Source organism: Dendrobates tinctorius, unplaced genomic scaffold, assembly GCF_039654945.1.
Source record: "Dendrobates tinctorius isolate UK_male_01 unplaced genomic scaffold, ASM3965494v1 ptg000095l, whole genome shotgun sequence".
Lineage (NCBI taxonomy): Eukaryota > Metazoa > Chordata > Amphibia > Anura > Dendrobatidae > Dendrobates > Dendrobates tinctorius.
The window spans coordinates 8,936,856-8,961,808 of record NW_027361763.1 but is presented as its reverse complement, the minus strand read 5'-3'; the positions used below and the strand labels follow the sequence as shown (position 1 = coordinate 8,961,808).

The following is a 24,953-nucleotide window of genomic DNA, read 5'->3' as shown; positions in this document are numbered from 1 at the left end:
GAGATCAGACCCTGATGTGATGTGAGGAGCTGGTCTCACAATCTCCATTATAGGTGTTGGATGGGGTTGAGGATCGGGTTCTGTGTGGCAGTTCATGTTTATCCACCAAATTTCCTCAACCATGTGTGGACCTTGTGTTCTGATCACAGTCATGGGGAGCAAAAAAGAGCCATCACCAAACTTCTCCCACAAAGCTGGAACTTACAATTGTCCACAATGCCTTTTGCTTAATTTTCCTGCTGTATTAAGATTTCCCTGCACTGGAACTAAGGGGCCTGATAACAAGCCCATAGCATTATCAGACTATGGTTTCATAAATCAATGACTTCCACCAAAATAGAAGATAACTCACTCAAGGTCAATCAGGGGTGTCTACAGGACAGGACTGTATATCAAGGGTGTGAAAACATTCATTTCACTGTTGTAATGAGAAAATATTGAGCCACAGTCAATGCTGTCTATGTCCGGCATTTTAATTAATGTTAATTTGATGGTAATGAGCTAAATGCATTAAGAAGACTGACCAAATCAAACGAATAGTCAGGAGTCGTTAGTGTTTTTGGCAGAGAAGTCGCTTTTAAGAAATGCAATAGCTGAAGCCAAAATGACATTCGAGTTCCTTCAAGTGATTAGAAAATAACGGGAGAATGCTCTAAGGTCAAAGCTGTAATTTGCTTGTAGTCAAGAAAACGGCTGTTATATGGGTTGAATGAAAACGATCACAGGGAAAAATGGGTCAAAGGCGGTAAGAAAAGCCTCATAATATGTTGTCATTTGTAGGCAATGGCTGCAAGGCGATTGTCGAGGCTGAAGCTACTTTGCATTATTTTTGGTTGGCCAACCACAGAAGAGCTGATACAATCATTTGCTCTTACAAGAAGCACCAGAGGACACATGATTTCCTTACGGGAGGGAAAACCATCGGAAGCCAATATTATGCTGATTGAGGCAGATAAGATATGATTCCACCTTCTGCATGAACTATGATCTGTAAAACAAGAAAGCAAACAAAACAAAATTAAAATGTTTTCTTATAAATCTGATTACAATGTGAATTATCAGGTATTGTCAGCCCCATTGGGTTTACCCCAAAAAATTGTTTTGTAGGGGCTTGGCAAAGGGCATTCCACCAATGTAAATGATAGAGCTCTGAAATGTTCTGTCAGATGGAGTGGAGAGGGACATTCATCTGTGTTTGGCCACTGCAACCACAGGAGGTGCAGAGTCCAAGATCAGGGCTGATGAAACACGGGTATTACATACCTGGTAATGTGTTTTTTCATGAGACATGACGGCACCACGAGAGAGGGGATCCGCCCAGCGAGGACAGGAAACCTTCAAGATAAAAGGGGCGGCTCCTCTCTCCGCATCAGTTGTTTTACAGAGCACGAGAGGAACTCCGCAGGTTAGTGTACACATAAATAATACAACTTTAACGCTGATAAATTTCTGACACCAAGGGAGTGTATAATACTAATAATGCACCCAACTAATGACGTGATCAAATAGGGAGGGAATATAAGGGTGCCGTCATGTCTCATGAAAAAACACATTACCAGGTATGTAATACCCGTGTTTTTCCATTCTACATGACGGCACCACGAGAGAGTTACAGAGATTTGTATTCTCTTTAGGGGGGGATCACTGCTTGTAACACTCTTCTCCCGAATGTGAGATCAGAGGTAGCAGATAGGTCTAATCTATATTGTCTGAAAAAGGTAGATGGAGAGGACCAAGTGGCCGCCTTACAGATCTGGTCGATGGAGGCGTCCGCTCTCTCCGCCCAGGACGTTGCCATGGCCCTCGTGGAATGGGCTTTTAGGCCCTCTGGAACAGCCCTACCTGCACTACTATATGCTAGTATGATGGCCTCTCTCACCCATCTAGCTATAGTTTGCTTAGAGGCTTTAAGGCCCTTCCTTGCCCCCTGATATGAAACAAACAGGGCCCTCTGTTTCCTCCAGGGTTTTGTCATCTCCAAATATTGTAGGATACATCTCCTAACATCTAAGCAATGTAGCCTCTCCTCCTTCTTGTTACCGGGGTTAGAACAAAAGGATGGCAAGACTATTTCTTGAGCTCTGTGGAATTTCGACACTACCTTAGGGAGGTATGCTGGGTCTAATCTTAAGACAACTCTATCGTCCATAATCTGAGTGTACGGCGGGTCTGCTGACAGTGCGTGTAAGTCCCCCACCCTACGTGCCGATGTAAGCGCTACTAATAAGGCTGTTTTTAAAGTTAACACTTTATCTGATGTCACGTCTAGTGGTTCAAATGGACTTTGTTAGAGATGATAGGACTAAGTTTAGATCCCAGGGAGGAGGTTTAGGAGATGGGACAGAGTTGGCTCTAGTACAGGCCCGGATAAACCTGGCCACCCATCTATCATTTGCTAGGTCATAATTGAATAATGCTGCCAGTGCTGAAACGTGTACTTTGAGGGTGCTGACAGCTAAGCCCAAGTCTAAACCCCTTTGCAGAAACTCTAGCACTGCCCTCACAGGTACTTCCCCCTCCTGTATTGGGCCCGAGGTGGACAAAAATTTTCTCCATATTCTCCCGTATATTTTTGTAGTCACTGGCTTTCTGCTACTGATTAGGGTGGAAATTAACCTTTGTGAAAACCCTTTTTTCTCTAACAGCGACCTTTCAAATTCCAGGCTGTCAAATGCAACCTGGAGTTCGGAGGGTGATTGAAGGGACCCTGTGTTAGGAGGTCGTGGTCCTCTGGGAGTACCCACGGGTCCGTCACTGACATCACTCTTAGCCAGTAGAACCATGGTCTTTTTGGCCAAAAGGGAGCTATCATAATTACTCTGGCTCGGTCCTCCCTGATCTTCTTCAGGACTAATGGAATGAGGCATATCGGAGGGAAGGCGTACAGGAGACCTGATGTCCATTTTATCCTGAAGGTGTCTACCGCCAGTGGCATGTCTGCCGGACTTAGAGAGCAGAACTTTTGAACCTTTCTGTTGGTTTTTGAGGCGAAGAGATCTATTATGGGTTTCCCCCACATAAGCATAATCCGTTGAAAAATGGACTCTTTTAGACACCATTCGCCTTGCTTCAACCGGTTCCTGCTCAGAAAGTCTGCCTTCAAGTTGTCCACACCTCGGATATGCAGGGCCGATAATGAGAGAAACTGACGTTCTGCTAGAGTCAGGATTCTTCCCGCTATCTTCATTAATGACCGAGAACGGGTGCCCCCCTGATGGTTCACATATGCTACTGCTGTCCGATTGTCTGATAGGACTTTCACGTGATGTCCTGTCAGGTGTGTCAGTAAACCTTCCAACGCCCTTTCGATGGCTAACAGCTCCCACTCGTTTGAGGATAGATCTCTTTCGTCCTGAGCCCAAGGATCTTGAAGCCATAGGGTGTCTAGATGGGCTCCCCAGCCCCAAGGGCTGGCATCTGTCGTGATTACTCTGGAGGCTGTGTATGTCCAGGGTACTCCCCTTGGAGAGGACTCTATCTGTAACCACCACCTGAGTGACTGGAGTACAGGGTCCGGGATGGTGAGTTTTTGCTCTAACTGCCCCTGAAGCCTCAGATCGTTTTGTAACACGCACCACTGAAGTTCCCTTGTGTGAAACTGAGCCCATTTTATTGCTGGTATGCAGGAAGTTAGGGATCCCAACACTGACATGGCTTTCCTCAGAGTCATTACTGGCTTTCTTAATGTTGTCCTGATTAGGTTTTTGATTTTTCCTTCTTTTTCCTCTGGGAGGCGACATTCCTGCACCACTGAGTCTATTGTTAGGCCCAAAAAATTCTGGATCATTGTTGGTTCCAGTTTGGATTTTTTGAGGTTCAGTTGCCAACCCAGAGTCTGAAGTGTCTCCATCACTATCTTGACTTGTTCCTGACAGTGAGAGAAATCTCTCCCCACTATCAGGAAGTCGTCCAGATATGGTATTACCAGGGCATCTTTTTCCCTGAGATGTGCCGAGACCTCCGCAATTAATTTCGTGAAGACCCGGGGGGCTATTGCTACCCCAAAGGGCAGAGCCCTGTATTGGAAGTGATGCCACTGAGATTTTATCTGGACTGCCACCCTGAGATATTTGCGGTCTTGCTGCCGGATCGGGACATGATAGTAAGCGTCCTTGAGATCCAGGACCGCCATGTAACACCGAGGAAAGAGGAGTTTCACTGCAGATCTTATGGTTTCCATCTTGAATGATGGGACTATCAAATATCTGTTGAGGCTTTTCAGGTTTATAATTGTCCTCCAGGAATTGTCTGGTTTCTTTATTAGAAATAGGGGGGAGTAAAAGCCTTCCTTTTTTTCTTTTTCCGGAACTTCTTCCAGTAAGAGTTTCTGTATGAGTGACAATACCTCCTCTTCCAGACTCTCTTGTCTTTCTTGAGAAGATTGCACTGGAGTCTGAATGAATTTTTGTGGTGGCCAATGGTGGAACTTTAATTCCAGACCTGACCCCACTATCTGTCGGATCCAGGTGCTGGATGAGATTCTCTCCCAGGCTGGGAGGAAGTGAGAGAGCCTTCCCCCCACCTGAGAAGGACCGTCACTGGGAGGGCTTTTTGGCTTCCCTGGAGGGCTTACCGAAATAGAAGCCTCTCCCTCCTCTGTATCGTCTGTCAGAATTGTTTTTGTCTCGATCTCTGAATTGTTGCTTTCTGAATTTTCGGCCCCTCTGAAAGGAGCGCCGAAACGCCTGAAATGGTTGTTTTGGAAAATTTTTCTTTGTATCACCCGCTTTTTCCAATACGTCATCCAACGCTGGTCCGAACAAGAAATTTCCCTCGCATGGCAGAGAGCACAGTTTCATCTTTGCCTGAGTGTCTCCCGGCCAGCATTTTAGCCATACTGCGCGCCGTCCTACATTGGTTAAGGCTGCTGACTTTGCTGCTAGTCTGGCCGAGTCTGCAGAAGCCTCTGCGAGAAAGTCTGCCGCCGCTCTAATAGCCGGTAATGCTTCCAGAATTGACTCTCTGGGCACTCCATGTTCTAGTTGATCCTCCAAGTTGTCTACCCATATCTTTAGAGACCTAGCCACACACGTAGCTGAGATAGCTGGTCTTAGTGCCCCAGCCGAGGTTTCCCAGGCTGTCTTAAGGCAACTGTCAGTCTTTCGGTCCAGCGGTTCTTTCAGAAACCCCAGATCCTCAAAGGGTAGGGAGGTTTTCCTGGCGACTTTTGATATCGCTACGTCGATTTTGGGAGCTCTATCCCAGGATGAGGATGCCTCTTCCTCAAAGGGATACCTCCTCTTCAGAGAATTAGATATCTGGGACTTTTTCTCTGGTTTTTCCCATTCGCGTTTTATGAGCTCTTCTATTTGCTCATTAATAGGGAAGGTCTTACGCTTTTTCTTTTGTAGTCCACTGAACATAAGTTCTTGGGCTGTCTTTTTTGCTCGCTCCTCTACCAGACCCATGGTAGATCTGATTGCTTTAATAAGTTCATCCGTAGATTCTACTGGGAACGTATCTTCCCCATCTGAGCTACTATCTGAATAGTGCGGTTTATCTGAGTCCTCCTCTGATCCTGTATAGTCTTCTTGAGAGACCCCTGAGGGGCTGGATCTATCCCTAGTTTTCCCTATCTGCATCCGCAGTTTGCAATGCACTTACTGACTTACAAACCTCGGTTTGAATTAGGGACCTCAGACTATCCGAAAATGAGGGAGTCTCCTCCGCTATAGTTTTGTTAATACACTCCTGGCATAACTTTTTATTCCAGGCTGTTCCCACGGGACTTTTGCATAAAGCACATTCTTTATTCTTAGATTTTCCCCTACTTTTCCTAGGGACTTCCTATACTCCACCCCGCCAGTGTATGTAAGAGAGGGAGGAGAAGGAAGAGAGGAGACAAGAGAAAGAGAACAGACATTAGAGTACTGGACTTTCTCGTAGTTCACTCACCACTCGGACGCTTTCATAAAACGGGTACCGGATCTGGAGGCTGACTGGTCTTCTCACTGTCTCCCAAGGAGACTAGGGACCCCTCCTTCTTGCGTTGACGATCCGCCCGTGCGCTGCCCGAGCGGCTTCCACTGCTGCTGCGGCGTGTCTGGCTCTTTTCGTGTGAGCGTGACCGCCTTGCTTCCTGGCGTGGTTGTATATGCTCTGGTGAGGGGCTCTCCATCCTGCGGTATATGTCTGCTGCTATCTTGTGCTGAGAGCAGTCACACCCTACCATATAATGGTGTAGTGACGCCTGCCGCTACTGGTTTAAATAGCAGCCCCCAGCTTCCAGGTGCTTAGCAGGAGCCACTTAATGAGAGCAGTCACCTTCCGCCTAAGAGGGAAGGTTATTCCCCCTTTTTTTTTTTTTTTTTTCTTCTAATTGGACCGCCTGGTCCCCGCGCCCTGCTTGCGCCCTGTGTGCGCGCGCGTGCGCCACCGCCTGTGCCCGCGCGTCCCCAGTAACTGTGCACACCCTCCTGTGTCTCTGCTGAGCGCACCAGTACTACTTCCGGGTCGCCGCTTACCACTTCCGGTTTAGCGTCGGCTTCCTCCCAGCAAGGCCCCGCCATGCGTGCTCCCATGCGCGCATCCTTGCCGCCCCGGTGTGCTCAGCGGCGCGATCCCGGGTTGCCCGGTGAGCGCCTGGGCCCTATACCGGCCATCTGCTCCCTCTTACCTGAGGAGAAGAGGATGGGCGACCACTATACCACCAACGCATCCACCAGGTAAACCTTCCCCTGAATCTTGCAGGGACTGGCGTCGGGTCTCAACAGGGTGGGTACACCAACGTGGCACCCCCGAGGAGCAATATCTTCGCCCAGACACCGATGTGTCGCATGGGCTGCATGGCCACCGTACGTCGACAGGGAGGGAACACGAAAAGTGGCCTCCGTGGACGTTTTACGGGGTATTTTTACCTCTTGGAGGGTACACCACCTGTGGCCTCCAAGGTATCCAGCTTCACCCGGGCATCTGCCCCATGGGCTGTGGCCATGCACTCGCTCAGGGGGGACATAGGAATATATGACCCCCGAGGCGACTACCGGTACCTGGTATCAGGTGTAGCAGACCGGCGCCTGCTATTTGATCACCCGATCCAGGCCCAGGCATCCTCTTCTTTCTTCCATCAAGAGGTTTTCATCTTGAGGGTTTCCCATCGAGGACAGGAAACCAACTGATGCGGAGAGAGGAGCCGCCCCTTTTATCTTGAAGGTTTCCTGTCCTCGCTGGGCGGATCCCCTCTCTCATGGTGCCGTCATGTAGAATGGAAAAATATGAAATATACATGAAATATTAGAGACAGTTGTTTGGAGATTCTTAAATAATATTGAGCGCAATGAGATTGTCTGCTGTGGTACATGGAGCAATCCGTGCATGTTCTTGGTGACAACCACAAATCTGTATATCGTTGCGTAAGCTGCTGCTCTCATTGATCTCTCTCAGAGCTGTTTATTGCAGATAATTTAGGACTATTGTCAATCATGTCTCTCTTGCATCCACCCTGCAATGGGTGGAGTTTATAAATTACATGTGACATGCATGCTTCTTCATAACGCATGGTTTGCAGCCTCTCTTGAGCATTTTTCAGGACCAGCATATGTACCATTCCAGAATTTTAAAATGAGGAAATGGTCGCACTCAGTTGCATTAAGGCATAACGATGTGAAATACATGAAGTGTGAAAAGCGTAATGGCTTTTGAAATTTAGAAAAAACACACGAGATGCTTAGCATGGCTTTTGAAATTTAGAAAAAACACACAAGATGCTTAGCACAAAATTTGGCCAAAAAATGTGAGCCCATTCACCAACGTCAAGGTGATCTCATGATCGAATGGGTCCCTAATCTAACTGCCTAGTGTGAACACTTACCTCTGGCTAATAACTTGGTCAAGCCTATATTTATAGGAAGGTCGGAACCAAATGTGATTGGATGTAATTAAAACCACAGCTTGGTGAAGGGCGGAGTGCTCAGTCAGAAAGCTAGCAAATAACAGGAAACTGACGGCACATCAAGAAATAGTCTGAACAGGTGCATACCAAAAAACTGCTTACATATCAAAATGAGGAAATGGTTTTCCACTCCAGAATTTTGTTTGTAATTTTCATGATTTTTATAATTATAGCTTTAAGTAGACTAATTGATATAGATCTATTTTTATCCAGTATTAACATTTACTCAGTAATGAGATAATCAAATCTGTTTGATGCTAATTTTTAGAAATTTGCTGAACCTGACAAATTCAAACAATATGGAATTTAATTTAAACAAATTGGGTAAAATGGCAATGGCCGGAGAAGGTTCACATGACTTCGGGCATGGCAAGGCGAGCTGCTCCATAATGCCTTACAGCTATCACATCATATGGTATAGCAAATCAGGAGTGACAATCATAGCCTGTATAAAAACAGAGGCAGGGAATGCAGCAGACATTCTGCCGTGCATTTTGTACAGTGAGAAGACATTGCAGCTCACAGCGTATCCATAGCTATAGTGTGAAAAATCCATAAAACACTGACCAAACTATACAGATAGTGTGAGTGACAGTATGGCAGAGAAAATGAGTGCGAGAGGAGCAAGTTGTTCAGTAAAAGTTGTTACCATAATCATACCTATAGACTTATAACGTGAGGTTACTTTCACGCATAAATAGCCTTAGTAATGTCAAAAAGCTTTAGCCCTTTCACTACACATATTTACATCATATGTCATTACCTGACTTTGAGGCCCAAATCTTTTCTGGCAGATGATGGCTAATTTAACAGCAACAGCATCGGGTAGGGCAGAGCTCTGCCCACTGTTGTTAAACTGTTAAATCCGGCTGTCAATCTTTGACAGCAGCATTTAGTACAAGAGCATTCTCATAATGCTAGGGGTGATCTCAGTGAGGTCACCGCAGTTCATCGGGTGGCTCATAATGAACTGCCCATGCGTGCACAGCTTCAGTGACTGGCGGTAAACTCTATGACATTACCGCACATCATTGTGCCCTTGTTTTCATCGAAAACGATCGCAACATGGCCTCGTTCATTTCGTTAAGGTTGAAAACTGTTTATTCCTCTGACATGGATTAGAGCAATGTTCGACAGGTGAGGGATATTGTTGTTTTTTTAATTTTGTTTTATTACAGAAGACGAAGGCTTTGGTTGAATGGGCATTAGGCAAGTATAAGTGTGTTTGATATTTTTAAATAAAAGTAAAAAAGTGTGTTTTGTTTTATTTCCAATAAAATAATTTATACTTGAAGTGTGTTTATTTACAATACAACTATAGGATTAGTAATGGCATCTTATAATCCAAGGGTTTGATATCACCAGACAATACAAAGTTGATATCAACCCCACAAATATGAACTCCACTTGCCCACTACAGGGCAAGCGGGAAGAGCTGGGCAAAGCACCAGCATTGGTGCATCTAATAGATGTGCCTTTTATGGGCGCCTGTGGGCTTCTATTTTTAGGCTGGGGGGCAATATCCATGGGCCCTTACCAGCCAGAGAATACCAGCCCCTGCTGTCTGCTTTAGCTTGGCTGGTTGTCAGAAATGGGGGTACCCCATATAGTTTGTTTTTTTATTTATTTAAATAATTTAAAAATTCTGTGGGGACCTCTTATTCTTGATAACCAGCCTTGCTAAAGCTGACATATGACAGTTTCAGCCTGAGTCTTGCCTAGCTGGTTATTAAAAATATAGAGTAACCAATGTCGTTTTTTTTAAATTATTTATTTACAGTGCAAGTGCTGGCTGATGAATACTCCTATCAGCCGCTGCCTTCTCTCGCTGTTATTAGCGGAAGCAGGCATTAGCTGATGGGAGCAGTAGTCCCATCAGCTGACACCAGTGACCGGAGATAAACTTTATACCTCCGATCACAGCTGCACTCTCAAGCTGTCATTTGACAGCATGGGAATCACAGCTGTCTGACCAGCAGTGATGATTTTACCGCTGATCAGAAGCGGTGTTTCTGCACTGTCATGCACATGACAGCGTGACAAACACTGGATGTTCAGGCTCCCCATTCCAGTGATTCACAGGACATCACATTTTTTTTTACAAATTAGGTGAAACTGGAACTTGAAAAGATTTACTCTTATCTATTAGTTGTGTAAATCGAGGTCATACAGGTAAGGATGGTTAATCAACTCATTAGTATAAACCTTGCATCTGCCCTGACTTTGGTTTATGTGATCAATTCCAATGATAATGCTTCCAAGGACAATAGTCCTTGCAATATATTGGGAAAAATCAAGTGTGAAATCACCTACAAGCCAGCTTCCTGATCATTAGCCACAAAATGCCTGCTTGTGTGATATATATATATATATATATATATATATATATATATATATATATATATATATATACACACATATTTTGCCAGCTATAGTGAATGCCAAGTATCTGCATTCACACATTTTACCTGAGCCCATACTGGAAGATTGGGCAATTTTGCCTGAACCAGAAAGTGTGCTCGATCCCTCAGGGCTACAATGTGCAGAGCAGTGAAGATGTGTGAAGAAGTAGGAACATGGAGGTCCACAGGCAGAGGAGTGGAGCCTGCTCTCCCTTCCAGGTCAAAATGCACGAGGAAGGGTATCAGTCGCTAGAGCACAGAAACTTCCATGGCCCATGCTTTGTTTCCATATAATGAGCAGTAGTGTGCTTTTGCCCAGGAGCTCAGCAGTGCATAGAATCAGGGACACTACTGCAAGACATAGTGTTTGCCAAACGATTTGACTTGCCTGCTCGCTGGAAGGGGTCATGGATCCAGTATCTCTTTACCTTGGACCCCTGGGGGTCCAAGGAATTGTTTACTAGAGGTATAATTAAGGCCCCGTCACACTAAGCGATGCACCAGCGATCCCGACAGCGATATGACCCGGTCAGGATCGCTGGTGCATCGCTAAGTGGTCGCTAGTGAGCTGCCAAACAGCCAGATCTCACTAGCGATGTAGCGACGCAGCAGCGGTCGTTACTTACCTGTCAAACGCGGCGATGAAGACGTCCTCCCGCCTGCGTCCACGCGTCGCTCGTCGGTGCCAGCAGGAAGCCCAGCAGGAAGCGGCCGACGAGAAATGGCCCAGGATGTTCTCGCGCGATCAGCGATAGACAGCGGGGGAGCCAGTCGGAGGTAAGTATCACACATAGCGATATCGCTAGCAATATCGCTGCTGCGTCTCAAAATCGGTGACACTTTAGTGATATTGCTAGCGATATCGCTTAGTGTGACGGGGCCTTTAGAGGCAGGAAAGCTACACTACGTCACAGCAGAGAAATTGAACTCTCACCATGAAGGCCTGGCCAAAACCCTGTATGTGAATTGTAAGTAAACTTCTGGAACTGTTTGCAGAACTTCAGTAAAAAGTACAAAATGATCTTTACCCTGTCTAATGCTGATTATTCTGCTCCAACTGCCCTGGGAGCCAGCCCTAGTTTTAAAGGGGTTAATCATTTGGCACTGTCCATCACCACCTAACTCCCATGGACTTTCATCAGAGGACTGTTTTTTTCTGTATTTTCTTATTTTAAAAATACATCATACAGTTCCAGAGATACGGGCATTGCATTTTTCTGCAGTGTTAAGTTTTATGATATTTTCCAAGGGGGTGTGGCTCACAGAATTATTTGGAGGGTGTGTCTCTGCTTTGCAAAATTTCCCTGTGAGCCACTCCCCCTTTGGGAAAGGCCATAAAGATTTGCTCTAAATAAAAAGACCCCTATTTCTAGAACTGTAGAGTGGATTTAAACAAAAACAAAAGCAAAGAATGCTTAGGGGAAAAGTGTAAATTAAATAAGAGCTTAAATTGGCTATTTTTGACCTGCTGATAGGTCCTCTCAAATTATAATATGTCAATATTTATTATTAGAGGGGTTGCACAAAATTAGAAAGTGGCGTGTAAAATTACTTGATCATAGTTTGAGTTGATTGTTAGTAGCTTTTGAATAATTTTTGCTACGTTTTTTACAGCTTTTTATTGGTACAGCTCAGCACGTTATAAAGTCAGGTTTATTCATGCAGAATAAATTAAGTTCAATTGCTTATATAAGAGGTGAAATAATGCAACAGCAATATACTCCCTCAACCTATTAACGCAAGGGTCTAAATACTGTATGTTTCAGCCACTGATACAGCTCATAATTACTTCTACTTCACAGTAATTAGAGGATGCGGTGAACACTCTTCTAAATGTAAGTGGTTAGGAAATTACTGTAGGTCAGGGATTGCACTGCAGAGCTTGTAAAATCATTACTACTTGCCTGACAAATAACAGCAGAAAAAGTTATCGTACCTACAGTATATTCTTCCATTCATAGGACTTCTGATGAACTTTTAAAAAAAAGTTTGGTTCAATTACCGGAACAGTACCTGAACTCGATCCCAATCCTGGACTCCATTCAAAAAGAATGGAGGGCCTTTACATTAGGGGTTTCCCATGCTGTCATCTGTATGACAATGCGAGACACAGCGGTTATGAACGGCGGCAACTTTACACATTACCGCTGGACACAGTGTTGCCGTTCCCACACAGCTACTGTGACTGGCAGTGAAAAGGGCTGAGGAGTACAACTCTCATCAGCGTATGCCTGGTCTCCCTGAAAGCAGCAAGAGCAGTCAATGCTGATGAGAATATTCACCTTTCCATTTAGCTAATAAATAAATATATAAATAAAAGAAAAAAATAGTGTGGGGTCCGATCTATTCTTGAAAGCTAGCTCAGATAAAGCTGCAGCTGTCAGCTTTAGCTTGGCTGGTTATCAAAAAGGAGGGGTCCCATGCCATTTTTTTAATTATTTAAATTTTTTTTTTTTTAAAAAAAGGTGTAAGGTCCTCCCTATTTTTGATTACCAGCCAAGCTAAAGCAGACAGCCGGGGTCTGATATTCTTAGACTGGGAAGGGGCAATGGATATTGGCCCTCCTCAGCCAAAAATTAGCAGCCCACAGCTACCACAGAAAAGGTGCATCAATAAGATGAGCCAATTCTGGCACTTAGAATCTGCTCTCCTCACTTGCCCTAGTGCAGTGGCATGTGGAGTAATAGTTTGGGGTTGATATCAGCTGTTTTGTGTCCGCTGACATCAATTCTAGGGGTTAGTAATGGACATGTGTTTAGCAGACACCCCCATGACTAACCCCATAGTCAAATTTAATAAAGACACAATCGGAGAAAAGTCCTTTAATTGAAATAAACACTCTCCAACCTTCAAAATCAAAGGGAATCTCACTTTTCTGCAAATAATCCATAATGCTCATGTCCCACGACGATCTCTAACTTAGCTACACCCAGATAGTGTGGTGAGATATCAGTGATGTGACCACACACCATGTCTGCTGGAACACACTGAACTGAGAATGAGAACACGGATCTATGTGACCACATGATGTCACCACTCACCACACCATCTGGATGTAGCCGAGTTCGGGATCGCCGTGGGACATGAGCATACTGGATTATCAGCAGAGATGTGAGTACAACTTTGATTTTTTTTACATTAATAAATGGGTAAAAGAGGGTCAGGGAGTGTTTACTTCACACTGAAAATACTAGCCCCTAGCTCTCTGCTTTAGCTTGTCTGGTTATCAAACAAGGGTGTCCCATGTCCATATTTAAAATTAATTTGTAAATAATTTAAAAAAGAGTGTGCGGATCCCTTATTTTTTAATAAGAAGCAAAGGCTAAGCAGACAGCTGTGGGTTGATATTATTAGGCTGGGAAGGGGCCATGGATATTGGCCCCCTCACACACTAATAACATCAGCCCTAGAAATGGCGCATACATTAAATGTGCCAAATCTAGCACGCATCCTTGGATTTTCCCACTTGCCCTGGGGGCTGGCAAGTGAGGTAATGGTTTTGAGGTTGATGTCAGCTGCTTTATGTCCCCGACATCAAGCCAGCAGGTAGTAATAGAGAGACATGCCTCAATTACTAACCTTGTAGTCAAAAGTAAGAAAGACTCACACAGAAAAAAATCATTTAATTGAAAAAAATACTCCCCTACAAATTCCCTCTTTTTCCCATTTATTAACAAAAAATGAATTAAAAAAAAGCAAAGTAATGCTCATCTGTCAGCAGATAATCCATAATAATGACGTACCATGACGAAACCCAGTTTTTCTACATCCAGTGTATGTGGCTCAGTTCAAACAATGCAGCTTCATACACTTGAGCAGCGGCAACTGCTGGGTGTCGCACTGCGCTCTGCGAGACTTGACTGCTGGGAACTGATGTGACATCAGAAAGGTTATCTCAGTTCACAACGCCCGATTCTCAGGAGGGCAGCACCAGTATGAATTGAGATAAACTTACTCTAAGGTCACCTGAATTCATAGCAGCTGGTTCTCATGCTGTGAAGCGCCAGTGCTGGACTGATGAATGACTGCAAGTCTGGCACTAGGTACTCCTCTAGCACTTAACAGTCCAGCACTAGAGTTACCGCAAGACTCAGTGGCTGTGAACTCAGGTAACCTTAAAGGTTACCGAATTTTACAACCACTGGGTCAACCAGCAGCTGTGAGGCCCCAAAACCTTAAGGGATTCTTTAAGGTAAACTTTAAGTTTACTGGAGTTGCTGGCTGCTGTAACACCTGGAGGCTGCGAAGTAAGGTTAACTTGGTTGTGTATTTACTGTTATTAAATAAATAAATGGAAAAAACAACATAGGGTTCCCCAATTTTAATACCAGCAAGGCTAAGCAGACAGCTGGGGATTGGAGTTATTAGGCTGGAGTCACACTAACCTGTGCAAAATACGCTCCGTAGTTTACATGCGTAATACGGATGAATGACCCCTAAATAGTGCTCCGTAGGTCATCCGTAAGCAAGGTGAGGTCGCGTATTTTGCGCATGTGTGCATCCGTATGTAATCCGTGTGGCATCCGTATGCAATCCAAATGGTGAGATTTTCTCGCAGCCTGGCAAAATGGACATTTAACGGTTTTGAGGCCTGCAAACAATTTAAATCATTAGCCTGCACCCTATTTAGACACTCAGAAACAGGTGGCTGCCTACATTCTGTACATTTGTCACCTTGCTTTCACGAGGTGTGTTGGTGTTCTTTGTGCAGCATGGCAGAGGGTCTGCGATTCAATACAACTGAGCAGGTTCTCTTTACCTGGCTTTTGTCACGGCGCTTTGGGCAACCATATCCTGTGATAGTGGATCCGCGGAGGAGGAGACGCATGTGGGTACATCCACTTTTGAGGCAACGACTCACAAGAGGTAATTTTCACCGCCTCTATTCTTCTCTGCGGGAGCATCCGGAGAAATTTTACCAGTACTGTCGTATGAGCATTTCCACATTTGATCGCCTCTTGGAGACAGTGCGCCCTGGGATCACCTTTCAGGACACAAGGATGCGCAAAGCCATATCTGCAGAGGAGCGACTTCTACTCACAATACGGTATGTACTACACAACCACATTCTCTATGTTCATAATGTGTGTGTTAATTTATGTTTTTTGGACTTCTTGGACAAAGTTTAATGCCCTCATCTTACTCAAAATATGTTTCACCTGACACACCAGAATGTTACATCTAATATGTCCTGCATATCACTTAGTCATTGTGCCACCAAATATGTGTGTGTTCTCTCTCATCTCCTACCAAGTTTGGTCGGCATGTAACTGATTTTTTTTTTACTTAAGCCATTCTAAACTGTACTATTTCTGTTGTTCTACAGCTTCCTGTCAACTGGCCTGTCTTATGCCGCCCTCCACCATGAGTTTCTCATTGGAAAGTCAACCATTTCAGGCATAGTGAGGTCTACATGTGCAGAAATATGGACAAGACTCCATCAAGTGGTCATGCCCGAGCCCAGGATGGAAGACTGGTTAAGGATTTCAAGGGACTTTGAGGAGGACTGCCAGTTTCCAAATTGTATTGGGGCCCTGGATGGCAAACATATCAGGGTGCGTAAGCCGCCAAACTCAGGCTCCCAATTCTTCAATTATAAACAATACTTTTCTGTTGTATTGTTGGCACTGGTAGACCCTCAATACAAGTTTATAATTGCTGACATTGGGGCCTATGGAAGGACGGGAGACTCTAGAGTCTTCAATATTTCCATAATGTCTCGGCGGCTACGCACCAACCAGTTGGATCTACCACCACCACGCCAGCTACCAGGCTCCCCCGAACAATCAGTCCCTTATGTCCTTGTGGCAGATGAGGCCTTTCAGTTATCACGCAATGTCATGAGGCCATATCCCCGGCGCAACCTTAACCACAGGCGCAGAATTTTTAACTTGCGCCTATCACGTGCTAGGCGACTGGTGGAGTGTTCCTTTGGGATTGTTTGTGCCAAATGGCGGGTACTCCAGTCTGCCATTCAGTTGAGTGAGCAAAATGTGAATGAAGTTGTGAAAGCCTGTGTTGTTCTGCATAACTTCACCAGGATACATGATTGTTCCTCCTCTGATGGTGTTGTGCGTAGGCCGAACAATGTGCGCAGGGTGAGACCACCTATCAACCCTCAACGTAGACCGCTCTCTGGCCTCAAAGTGTGTGATATTTTCACGAATTACTTTATCTCCCCTGAGGGGGCAACTTCTTGGCAAGAGCATGCTGTGTCTATGTTATAATTTGTTTCTTTAAGTGTGTCTAAATATATATTACTCAAGCCTTAATGATTCTATGAGTGTTTCATTGCATTGGTTGGTGTCTGTTAGTATGTTGTGAGGGATTGTGAAAAATCACACAGAGATGTTAACTAGAGTAGACAAATTTTTAGTTTTGCCTTTTTTTTTTGTTTTGCTTAAAGGCAAACATAATATTGCCTTAACACAAATTTGGCAATGGCCAAAATGACCCTTTGTGCCTTCTTTAACTTGGTGTTAAATTAACATTACAGAACAAAACAGCAACAAACATTAGGCAATAACAACATTGCTGCATGCCTAGATTAACCTTGATTTGGCAACAAAAGGTGAGCTCCATCACCAAAATAAAGGCAACAAGATAACACTCACATTTCCTCATAATGTTATCCAATCATAGAAAGATTCCACCATGACAGGCAAGGCTACCTCACATCTTTCACACAGATATTACCTGTCTGTAGAACAGACAATATTTAAGCATGCTATACTGGAAAGGATGAAAATACAAAACTCACTTGTTAAGACATAGAGAGAGCGTGATATTCTGAATGCTGGTCGCCTCGATTTTTTTTACTAGAGATTGCTAACAAAAAAGGTGACTACTTAACTAAAGGTACTGTCACACTTAGCAATGTACCAGCGATCCCGACCAGCGATATGACGCGGTCAGGATCGCTGGTACATCGCTAAGTAGTCGCTAGTGAGCTGCCACATAGGCAGATCTCACTAGCGACATCGCTGGGGACGGGGATCGCTACTTACCTGTCACACCAGGCGATCCTGCGTCCTCCCACCCGGCTCCACGCGTCGCTCGTCGTCACAGCAGGAAGCGCCGCAGGAAGCTGACGACGAGAAACAGTCCTGGACGTTCTCGCGCGATCAGCGATAACCAGCGGGGGAGCGGGTCGTAGGTAAGTATCAGACATAGCGATATTGCTAGCAATATCGCTATAACGTCACTAGTTATAGCGATATTGCTAGCGATATCTCTTAGTGTGACATGCCATTAAGGCCAGCACGCCTTTCCTAGGCGTTAGCAAGTGAGTAGTGTATTTTCATCCTTTCATTTTACAGTATAGCGCATTTAAATCTTCTCTTTTATACACACATGTAATATCTGTGTGAAAGGCGTGAGGTAGCGTTGCCTGTCATGATGGATTGTTTCATATGTTTGGAAAACATTGTTTAAAAATGTGAGTGTTAAATTATGTTCTAAATGTTGGTGAAGGAGAACACCTGTTTTTTGTTTTATATTAGGAGCACCAGTTACATCTCACTGGACATCTCCAACCATTAGAATCATAAATCCTCATATGTAGGGGAAGGGGAACGTGGATGAAGAGCCTGTGGGTGCTGCTGGACATTGTGGCCAACATCGCCCTGTGTGGGGCCATACTGTTGCCCATGATGCTGTAATTGTCCAGCCTCCTGGGCCTGTTGGGGATACTGGCCAGAGTAATGATGATGGTGAGGGGCTTCCTGTTGGCTCTGGTAGGCCCGTGGCTCATACCCACCAAGATAGCCAGATCGTCCCCAACCAGGTTGGGACCAGCCTCCAACACTGGTTGGGTACAAGTGGCCATATTGGTGGGGTTGGCTTGAGGAAGACATTTGGGGCTGCGGAATAGAAGGATGGGTAGGGGGAGGAAGGGCTTGAGGTGTTGGCCCACGTATTAGGGGCTGTTCAGACCCTGCTTGAGCAAGCATCTGTGTGGACGGTCTCATGCGCATTAAATTTCGTGGTGACAGCTGCCACCTCTCCAGAAATTCAAAAACCTCATATGGGGTATTGGGGGGGGGTGCTTGCATCAAGCAGGATCTGAATACATCCCCTAATACGGAGCCTGACCTCACGGGTAAGGGCACGGAGATAAAGGGTGAGGCTACGTGCATAGGCCTCCTCACCATCATCTGTAGTGACTCTGGACAAATAATTCAGCACCCCTGTGTCCACATTGGTCCTGCTCTCTTGAATGGTGACCTGGCGCCTTCTTCTTGTTCGCCGTGATGCTAGAGCAGCCTGTGGGGAGGACTTGATCTGGGCAATTAGGCTGCTGCTCAAGTTGCCCGGCTCTTCCAGGATGGGTGATGTGGCAGCAGCAGACTGCCCTGGTGGTGTGGTGTGTAGGCCAGCCATTGTGTGGTCTTGTGATGCCTCCTCTTCAGCCATCCTTCTTGTAGGGGGAGAAGATGGGCCAGCCACCTCATCCCCTACAGGATCTATAATGGGCTCTGCCTCTGAGGCCGTTCCTCGATCCGTAAGGTTGGATTGAGTTCTGTTATGAAATAGAACAGAGGCAAAAACACATCAATATTTTTGTCCCTGTAAAGTATTTGTGTAATGTTTTTGTGTCATGTGGTGTGAGGTATGTACTTACGGTCTCAGATCCAGAATTGGGGCGAGGAAGTTCAGCCGGTCATAGTAGATATATTTTCGTTTGACATGTCCAGCATCATTTGCATGTATAGGCTTCCTGATGATGGATTGGCCCATTTCCTGTCACCAGCCAAAAGACCTGCGTATTGCTCGCAGGTCACACATGTGTTCCGTGTGTAATCCTTATTTTTTGCGCACCTATAGACTTGCATTGGCGTATTACGGGCGTAGTACGCTGACAATCGCAGCATGCTGCGAGTGGCACGGAGCGTAAGATACGGATGAGAAATATACGCCTGGTGCGAGTGACCCCATAGAAAATCATTTGTCCATGTCTAATGCGTGCTTTTTGCACCTCTCAATCTCCTGTATTCCTCGCCAGTGTGACTCCGGCCTTATTCTGATATCCATCAAGGTTTCCAACTCATTAATAACAGCTCAAAGCTCTTTAAGTAACCTTTACTGGATATTAAAATGGGTAAAGTCCCTTAATTGAAACCCTCACTGACCCCTTTTACCTACTTATTAAGCCAAAAATAAAATTAAAAAAAATCAAAGGGATACTCATCTTACCAACAATAATCCATAATGCTCATGTCCCACAATGATTCTCAATTCAGCTACATCCAGAAGGTGTGGTTAGCGGTGACATCAGTGGTGTCACCACTCAACACGGCAGCAGGAACACACTAAGCTGAGAGAGAGAACCCGGCAGCATGATGATCGACCGTGAGGTTATTAAGGGTACCGATGGTCACAGGCAGCGGTTCTTGCACTCCCCTCCCTGTTTTCCAGCTGGCGTGTTTGATAAGAGTAGCGTTTATTTGTTAAAATTATAAGAAATTTGATGAAAATTAAAAAAAAAAAAAAAAATTAAGTAACTAAACTCTGAAGATTTATTTTGCAGCCTTGGGTCTCAGGGATACTGACAATATGAATAATGTGTGGAGAGACGTAGTTTGCTTTCAATATATCATTGATGTCAGCAAATGAATGGTTTTGGGTGGAACATTATTGACAATTCAGATTTCACCTTTATTTTTTTATAATAACATATCGTACTCTTGGCTCCCGACCCCGTGGGGATAAATCCTCTCTGACCATCTACACACAGATGAAGAGTAAAGTTGTTAAACTTCTCGTTGTTGTGGGGCTCATCAGCATAAAAGACCTCGAAACGCGTCAGCAGGCTGATTAATAAAACATGCACTGCACATTAATAAAATGCTTTTCATATGAAGATGATATTATAGACATCGAATACTTTCAGCATCTCTGGGAAAGAATCACTTCCCCTTATAAATAGTTAAACTGAATAATTAACTTCACCTGCTGGGTCCCTTTTTTAGAAACTTCAGTTCGGATTTTGGTACTTGCTTTTCTTATACTTCTATTTCTATTCATCCGGGTGTAGGGGGTCTTTTGACTTATTGGACCTCACTGATGAGAGGAACAATTTTTTTTGCAATTATACTTTGCCAGGTTCATAGAGCTTTTCCCCAAAAAAATGATTTGCAATTAATCGATTCGTAGTGAATCACATGTACTGCAATTGCCCGTAAAAGCCATATATAGCATTTTCAGATCTCCTAGGACTCATTTTAGGTTCTTTAGTGCAAACTCAGCATTGGTAATGTCAAAGGGACCTTAAAATATATGGCTGTGGTTAAACAGATGGTGATAATTCCTCACTGCTTTGCTGTCGCACACTATCAGTAATGTTCATTCAGTATTTTAAAGCTTTCTCTCCCTGTGTTTATGGCTATGCCGTGAGCAATGACATCATTTCACTATCCGGATTCTACCAAAAATGGCTGCTGCCTTCCCTGCTTCAGCTTTTATACAGACTGTGCTAGTCCCTTCTGTTCAGTTGTGTTAGCATGTGCTATGGTAGCTGCAAGGCATTAGGGGAAGTCTGTGCCGTTTCTCCTGAGCCTTCTCTGGCTGGTGTAGTCTTCTGTAAAGTGAATTTTTTTTCCACGATTCGCGCAAATCGAATCATAATTTGTTAGAATTCGCCAAGTCTAGATACATTGCAGCAAACTTCACCGATGCTTGTGTTCTCTAAATACAGTAACTGTGCTGAATGGTGTGCCTTTCTTGATGGTAACCAGTTGACTACCTCTCCCCTGCTACTCCTTGCCCTCTCTCGCAGTATGGATCTCATGCACAGACTGCAGCAGAGAAGGCACAGCTTCCTCCCCCCTCATTTCCCATTTTTTCACCATAATTTATGGTATATGGCAGAATTTCACATATTCACAAGTTAATTCTACATAAAATTATAAATCAGTTGTATATTCCAGTAATCTTGGACAGTGCCTGAAAATTTGGAACCCCCTGTCAACTATTTAAAGGCTCATTATCCTTTCAATAGATTTTACCTAAATCACTAGTAAGAGTGAATATCTCTTATCAGAGAATTATTCTTCCTTCTCCATTTATGAGACACTTCTCTAACTTCTCCTGCCTCCACAACCCATCATTCACTGTAAAGAAAAACTCCATCTTGGCCAAACCAAGATGGACTGCCAGCTCACTGAGTGATCAGGTTATAGCTTCCAATTAAAGTATATGTAGGGTGGCAGAATGAGAGAAAGACAACGTAGAAAGTGCTGCTATTTTCTAGTAAGTGTTTTATCTCACCCCAGTGCTGGATTCCCATCTACACTGCTCAGTACTGTAATAATAAAACCTATATGTTACTTCTCCAAAAATAGCATAATATCCCTATCTAAAGGCATAGTGCTGACGCAATTAGACGATGCCAAATGTGTTGACCACGCATCTCAACATAAATGCAGTAAATGAATAAAAAGCATCTGTTTTTGCATGGAGGTAGTTGTTAAAAAAAGAATAGGTGAAAATTGTCCACCCACACATGATAATGAAGTAAATAAAGTGATAGCGTTTAAAAGTTGGAGAAACGCTCCATGCATCTCCTTCAAATGCAGAAACTAGATGAATAAGAGGACATTAGCAACATTTACTTTTACATAAAGAGAGTTATTACATGTAAAAAATGTGGATAGGAAAACAATAACTCAGTGGAGACTGACATTCACGTCAGGACTCACGTTCACACCAAACACAATAGTTGAGTAAATAAATTGACAGTGCTTCAAGGTTCAAATATACCATGTGCTTGTAGAGTAAACGCAAGCCCCGACACGCAGCTATCATAGATCCCTCATATAAAGAGAAAGACGTCCAATGAATGTTTCAGTGCATAAATAGACACTCTATTGTTACCAAAGGAACAGACCCCCTGACGCACGTCTCGCTCAGAAAGCGTGCCTTAATTATTTATCTGCATAATATACCTTCCTTCATGTGTTTAGCAAAGCCACTAAAGACGACTCAAAGTCTCCAAAAATTCAATTTAAAGGGAAGGTGCCGTGTTTTTTCTTAATTTAATGTAAAAGAGAAAATAGTATAAAAAAATATTGTCCCCTAAGCTTGACTCAGGGGTGTGTATGTTTTTTTTTTTATTACTGCATTAATGCAGCCACTGGGAGCTGCCATCTTACCTTTTTGGCTGCTGAACGACAATTTCCATGCTCATTTACGGCAGTCCCTGGGCATAAGAGACAGGCTGCCGACCCCTATTTGTATCATTGCAGCAGCATCAGCTGTGAACTGGGCACGCCTCTGTGGGCAGCTCTATTCACAGCTGTAGGTGTGGCCAGGCGCCATCTTATTAGAGCCCAGTGCTTTCCTTTTAGCTCCATTTACACTCTGTTGCAAGCCCTGGATGCTGCACTGTTCCACCATAACACAGGGCTTGGATATTCACTCTGCACATACCAGCTGTAAGGCTGGTTTCACATTCGCGCTTTTTAAGCGCACGCACGGCCGGGGGTAGCTCCGCCCCCGATCCGACTCTCTGCCCGGCGTGCCCGCCCCTTCCTTGTAGCGCCGCCTCCTAGCGCACAGCGGCGCCTGCGATCGGCGCACCCTATCTTTAGCATAGGGTGCGCAGATCGTGCGCAGGCCGTGCGCTAGTTGCGCTTTGACCTGCGCTGCGCACTTTTGACGGTGCGCCGTGCGCGCCAAAATCAAACTTTTCGGATTTTGGCGCGCACGGCGCACCGTCAAAAGTGCGCAGCGCAGGTCAAAGCGCAACTAGCGCACGGCCTGCGCACGATCTGCGCACCCTATGCTAAAGATAGGGTGCGCCGATCGCAGGCGCCGCTGTGCGCTAGGAGGCGGCGCTACAAGGAAGGGGCGGGCACGCCGGGCAGAGAGCTGGCTCGGGGGAGGAGCTACCCCCGGCCGTGCGTGCGCTTAAAAAGCGCGAATGTGAAACCAGCCTAAGAGGAACCAGGACAAGCTCCTGGAGACCAAGCTGCTCTTTCCAAAACACCCGAGCATCTGCTGCCCCTGCTCTTGCAAAACACTTGGCCATCTGCTGGACATCTAATCCTATCCTGTGTGATACTGACTGCTGAGCCCTGTATCTAATCCTATCCTGTGTGATACTGACTGCTGAGCCGTGTATCTAATCCTATCCTGTGTGATACTGACTGCTGAGCCCTGTATCTAATCCTATCCTGTGTGATACTGACTGCTGAGCCCTGTATCTAATCCTATCCTGTGTGATACTGACTGCTGAGCCGTGTATCTAATCCTATCCTGTGTGATACTGACTGCTGAGCCCTGTATCTAATCCTATCCTGTGTGATACTGACTGCTGAGCCCTGTATCTAATCCTATCCTGTGTGATACTGACTGTTGAGCCGTGTATCTAATCCTATCCTGTGTGATACTGACTGCTGAGCCGTGTAGCTAATCCTATCCTGTGTGATACTGACTGCTGAGCCGTGTATCTAATCCTATCCTGTGTGATACTGACTGCTGAGCCCTGTATCTAATCCTATCCTGTGTGATACTGACTGCTGAGCCGTGTATCTAATCCTATCCTGTGTGATACTGACTGCTGAGCCCTGTATCTAATCCTATCCTGTGTGATACTGACTGCTGAGCCGTGTATCTAATCCTATCCTGTGTGATACTGACTGCTGAGCCCTGTATCTAATCCTATCCTGTGTGATACTGACTGCTGAGCCCTGTATCTAATCCTATCCTGTGTGATACTGACTGCTGAGCCGTGTATCTAATCCTATCCTGTGTGATACTGACTGCTGAGCTGTGTATCTAATCCTATCCTGTGATACTGACTGCTGAGCCGTGTATCTAATCCTATCCTGTGTGATACTGACTGCTGAGCCGTGTAGCTAATTCTATCCTGTGTGATACTGACTGCTGAGCCGTGTATCTAATCCTATCCTGTGTGATACTGACTGCTGAGCCCTGTATCTAATCCTATCCTGTGTGATACTGACTGCTGAGCCGTGTATCTAATCCTATCCTGTGTGATACTGACTGCTGAGCCCTGTATCTAATCCTATCCTGTGTGATACTGACTGCTGAGCCCTGTATCTAATCCTATCCTGTGTGATACTGACTGCTGAGCCGTGTATCTAATCCTATCCTGTGTGATACTGACTGCTGAGCCGTGTAGCTAATCCTATCCTGTGTGATACTGACTGCTGAGCCGTGTATCTAATCCTATCCTGTGTGATACTGCTGAGCCCTGTATCTAATCCTATCCTGTGTGATACTGACTGCTGAGCCGTGTATCTAATCCTATCCTGTGTGATACTGACTGCTGAGCCCTGTATCTAATCCTATCCTGTGTGATACTGACTGCTGAGCCGTGTATCTAATCCTATCCTGTGTGATACTGACTGCTGAGCTGTGTATCTAATCCTATCCTGTGTGATACTGACTGCTGAGCCCTGTATCTAATCCTATCCTGTGTGATACTGACTGCTGAGCCGTGTATCTAATCCTATCCTGTGTGATACTGACTGCTGAGCTGTGTATCTAATCCTCTCCTGTGTGATACTGACTCCTGAGCCGTGTATCTATTCCTATCCTGTGTGATACTGACTATTGAGCTGTGTATCTAATCCTCTCCTGTGAGATACTGACTGCTGAGCCGTGTATCTAATCCTCTCCTGTGTGATACTGAC

The 24,953-nt window shown here is 44.9% G+C and overlaps 1 long non-coding RNA gene across 1 annotated transcript; it reads right to left on the bottom strand.

Moving 5' to 3' along the window:
- Positions 1–457: 457 nt before the first annotated feature.
- Positions 458–22,526, bottom strand: LOC141098836 (uncharacterized). Its single transcript, XR_012234368.1, has 2 exons — positions 22,446–22,526; positions 458–988 (listed from the first exon to the last, which is right to left on the bottom strand). It is a non-coding gene; the product is annotated as an uncharacterized lncRNA (long non-coding RNA).
- Positions 22,527–24,953: the final 2,427 nt, after the last annotated feature.